Here is a 5,165-nt window from a genome sequence, read left to right as displayed (position 1 = left end):
TTTGATGGGGACAGGTGGCCAAAGCCCACAGGCAAATGAAAAACATGGAGACCTGGGAGATGGGTTGGAAATGGGAGAGAGCATGGGCTATAACAGCAGAGAGAAAGGAGGGACAAGGCAGAAGTGAGGGGGGCAAAATCCAATCGGTATCTTAGATGCCGGTGTATAAAGGCAAGGAGGATGGGGAATAGGCAAGAAGCACTTGAAGTGCTAATAAAGAAACACAAGGATGACCCAGTTGGTATCCCAGGGTACGTCTACACTACAGCGCTAGTTCGAACTAACTTAGTTCGAATTAGTTAATTCGAACTAAGCTAGTTCGAACTAGCGCATCTAGAACTAAAAACTAGTTCGAACTAGCGTTTTGCTAGTTCGAACTAGCGCGTCCACACTGATTGGACGCAGGGGGGCATTTAAGGGCAGCTGAAACCGGTTCTGGCAGGGCATCAGGTCAGCAGTTGCTTTGTGTGGCTGCTGTCTGAGGCTATCTGAGGCTCGTGCTTAAAGGGACCCCCCCTGGACAGCCGGTTCTCAGCTTTTCCTGCTTGCTTGCCAACCTCGCCGAGGGACAGCAAAGCGTCGGTCTCTGTGCCCGTCTGTGTCGGTGCTTCCCTTCGGGGGGGCCGCCGCAGGTGGCAACATGGAGCCACGGCTCGCCCTGCACCTTCTGGTGCACGTTCTGGACTTGCTGCTGCAAGCCTGCCAGCAGTGGCTCGAGGCTGCCTGGCACCACCTGGGGAACGTCAGCCCCCTGCCTCTCCGCCTGGCCGCCCTGGGGGCCGTGGAGGAGCCGCGGCGGCGCCCCGGCACCGGCGTGCCCCGCCGCATCTGGCGTCTGGACACCAGCAGCGACTGGTGGGACCGCATCGTCCTGGAGCACTGGGACGACCGACAGTGGACCCAGAACTTTAGGATGAGGAGGGACACCTTCCTGGAGCTCTGCGAGTGGCTCGCCCCTGCCCTGCAAAGAAGGGACACTCGCATGAGGCCCGCCATCCCCCTCCAGAAGCGGGTGGCCATCGCCCTCTGGAAGCTCTCCACGCCGGACAGCTACCGATCCGTCGGGAACCAGTTCGGCGTGGGGAGATCCACTGTCGGAGCAGTGCTCATGCAGGTACGGCGCTCGTCGGCCACCGAGCCGGGGGGGAGGGGGGCTGCGAGGAGGGGATGGGCCGCCCCAGGGACAAAGGGGGGGGCGGGAGGAGGCGAAAGCGCCCCGCACCGGAGGGGTCGGGCTGTCCCGGCCGTACTACACGCCGCCAGGGGGGTTGCTTCCGGGAGTGGGGCGCGGGGCACTGCCAGGGCACGCACGCTCCCAGCCACCCGGGCGCCCCACTGATTGACGCTTTGCTGTGTCTCTCTCCGCAGGTGGTCAAGGCCATCAACCGGGTGCTGCTCCGCAGGGTGGTCCGCCTCGCCAACCCGGATGCCGTCATCCGGGGATTCGGCGCCCTCGGCTTCCCCAACTGCGGGGGGGCCATCGACGGGACGCACATCCCCATCCGTGCCCCGGAACACCAGGCGTCCCGGTACGTGAACCGCAAGGGGTACTTCTCCGTCATCCTGCAGGCCGTATGTGACCACCGGGGACAGTTGACGGACATAAATGTGGGCTGGTCCGGCAAAGCACACGACGCCCGGGTGTACCGGAACTCCTCCGTGTGCCAGCGGCTGCAGGACGGGACCTTCTTCCCCGACCGCCACATCAGGGTCGGGGACGTGGACATGCCCGTCTGCCTGGTGGGGGATGCCGCCTACCCACTGCAGCCCTGGCTCATGAAGCCCTACACGGGACACCTCAATCCCTCCCGCCAGGCCTTCAATAACAGGCTGAGCAGGGCCCGCATCGTGGTGGAGGGGGCCTTCGGGCGACTGAAAGCCCGCTTTCGATGCCTCCTCACCCGTCTGGACCTGGCCGAGCACAACATCCCTCCCGTGGTGGCGGCATGTTGTGTGCTCCACAATTTGTGTGAGCGGAAGGGGGAGGCTTTCTTGCCAGCCTGGATGGCTGAGGCTGACCGCATGGCTGGACACTACGGTCAGCCCCGCACCGCCGCCGTCCGGGAAGCCCAGCGGGGGGCCATCCGGATCCGGGAAGCCCTGCGGGAGAGCTTCCAGGTGGAGGAGGAGGAGGACTGACCTCTCCCTGCATGCCCCACCGGGGCCTTCTTCCACCCTACCCCCCCCTTCCCCTTTCCCCTCCCTACCTACTGTCAAATAAAGACACCTGTTTTTCCAACAAAAACGTCTGTTTATTTCAGAGAACTGGGGTGGGGGAGGGAGGAATGAAGGTGGGAGAAGGGAGGGGGAAACCTGGGACGAGGGAGCTGGAAGGGGAGGGGAGGGAAGGGAGGAAGGGAAAGGAAAGCTCAGGGGTGGGAGTCTGGGTGCCTCTCCCGTCTCGCCACACTGCGGGTCCGGGGGCGTCGGTGGGGAATGGTTGTGGAGGGGGGGGCAGAGAGGACAGGGGGTGTGGAGGAAGCAGGAGCGGAAGCAGGAGGAGCAGGGGGAGCAAGAGGGGGAGCAAGAGGGGGAGCAGGGGGAGCAAGAGGGGGAGCAAGAGGGGGAGCAAGAGGGGGAGCAGGGGGAGCAAGAGGGGGAGCAAGAGGGGGAGCAAGAGGGGGAGCAAGAGGGGGAGCAGGGGGAGGAGGAAATGGAAAGCGGTCTAGCAGGCTCTGGAGGTGGCCTCGCAGGGCACGGCCCTGCTCCTCCAGGGCCTCCAGACTCCTCTGGCGCAGCCTGAGGTCCTCCTGGACCCAGTGGTCCTGGAGACGGAGCTGTCGGTCCAGGAACCGGAGATGCCGCCTCTGGTAGTCCTCCTGGTTCCTGGCTGTCCTGCTTGCCCGGGCGCGGGCGGCTGCTGCAGGCGGTGTGGTGCGCCCTGCAGTCCCCGGTGCTGCAGCTGTGGTGCAAGAAGACCAGCGGTCAATTACCCCAGGGGCCCAGGTGTGTGAAACCCAGCTCCCCTCTGCAAGGCCAGGGCCCCTGCAGGATCCCCAGCTGCTGCTCCGTAGTGGGCAAGGCCCAGGCGCACGGTCCCGGGGCTCCCTCTCGCCCCAGCCCCCCGTACACATAAGGGGAACACGAGGGTACTCACAGGTGGATGCCTCCCCGGCCTCTGATGATGCAGGCGAGCGGCTCTGTGGGGTGCCTCGGGGGTCCCGGGTCCTGGGAAGGCTGGCAGCAGGCTCCTGGCTCTCAGAGCCCTCTTCCTCCTCCTCGGTGTCCAGGAGCGGTCCCTCTGCCCCGGGGTCAATCACGTCCCGGGGGGCAGGGACGGCATGAGGCCCCAGGATGCGGTCCAGGGCATGGAAGTGGGGGCAGGCCTCCGGGTCAGCCCCTGGCAGGCAGGCCCGGGAGTAAGACTGCCGCAAGTCTTTAATCTTGCAGCGCACCTGCTCCCGGCTGCGCTGGTGGCCCCTGGCGGCCAGGCTGGCAGCCATGCGTCCATAGACGGCCGCGTTCCGGTGGCTAGTGCGGAGATCGTGGACATTTGAGGCTTCCCCCCAAACCTCGATGAGGTCCACGATCTCCGCACTTGACCAGGCGGGCGCCCGCCTTTTGCGCCCCCGGGCAGGCTCCCGGGAGCCGCCAGGCTGGTCGTGGGGAGCAGTGGAGGGCTGGGAGCCCTCGGATGGCTGGCTCATAGTGTGGCAGGTGCAGGCTGTGCAGGCACGGGTGCTTGCAGCCTTGCAACTGGCACAAAGTGAGTAGCCAGCCCGTGGCCCTTTAAGGGCTCCGGGGCCGGGAGGGGGGCAATAGAGTTTCCCTGGTGTTGGCCAGAGTGGCCACCAGGGAAACCTGGGAAGCCTTAGCCTCCCACTAGTTCGAACTAAAGGGCTACACAGCCCTTAGTTCGAACTAGCTAGTTCGAACTAGGCGTTAGTCCTCGTAAAATGAGGTTTACCTAGTTCGAACTAAGCGCTCCGTTAGTTCGAATTAAGTTCGAACTAACGGAGCGCTAGTGTAGCGCATAGGAAAGTTAGTTCGAACTAACGTCCGTTAGTTCGAACTAACTTTCTAGTGTAGACATACCCCCAGAGACTTGGTGGGATAATACACACAATTGGAATATTGATACCGAAGGGTACAGCTTGCCCAGGACTGACAGGCAGGGATAAAAGGGAGGAGGTGTTGCCGTATCTATTAAGAATGTACACGGGGCTGAGGTGGAGATAGGCGTAGAAGACAGACTTGTTAAGAGTGTCTGGGTTAGGTAAAAAGAAGGGTGATGTCATGCTAGGGGTCCACTCCAGCCCACCAACCCAGGCAGAAGAGGGGACTGGCCTTCAGAAAAGCAGACTTGGCTCCCTCAGGGAAGTGATGGGCAGGATTCCCTGAGGTGCTAACATGAAGCAGAAAGGAGTCCAGGAGAGCTGGCAGGATTTTAAAGAAGCCTTAATGAAGGCACAAGACCAAAGCATCCCGATGCACAGTAACAAAAGCAAATATGGTGGACAACCAGATGGGCTTAGCAGGGAAATCCTTCGTGATCTTAAACACAAACAGGAAGTTTATAAGAAGTGGAAACTTGGAGAGATGACTTGGGAGGAGTCTAAATATACTTGAGAATAAAAGGGAGTCGTCCTGAAGGAAAAAGCACAATTGGATTTGTAGCTAGCAAGGGATGTGACGGGTAACAAGAAAGGTTTCTACAGGCATGTGTCACGTTCCTGGATTTTGAGGGGAGCAGCCAGATCACTGCTGCACCCATGGGGGTGTGTTTGCCCCAAAAGTGGTATAAAGGGGGCCATGTGAGGTGTTGAATAGAAGCTTACTGTCTGCTAATCCTATGTACGCTATTCATGTGATTGTACAATGTCTTTGTGTGAAATTATAAGCATGTACAGTAAACTTCTGATAATCCGATACCTTTAGGACCCAGCGGATGCCGGATTATCAGCTATACCGGACTATTGGAAGGGGGGGCTATGACGGGTCGGATGGGGGGAGATGCCACCCCACACCCATCTTAGCCCCCCCCCCCCATGGTCCGGCTCTGCTCCAGGCATCCCCGATTCAGCCGCTGCTGGTCAGTTTCAGCAGCAGCTGAATTGGGACCCCTGCAGCAGAGCAGCCGGGGTGCTGCCGGGTTGGTCCGGTAGCGCCGCCCCTTGGCGCTGCAAGACCAACCCGGCAGCACCCCAGCTGTTCTGGGGGATGCC

The sequence above is a fragment of the Pelodiscus sinensis genome, chromosome 26, assembly GCF_049634645.1.
Source record: "Pelodiscus sinensis isolate JC-2024 chromosome 26, ASM4963464v1, whole genome shotgun sequence".
Classification (NCBI taxonomy): domain Eukaryota; kingdom Metazoa; phylum Chordata; order Testudines; family Trionychidae; genus Pelodiscus; species Pelodiscus sinensis.
Note: the sequence above shows the minus strand (reverse complement) of the source record.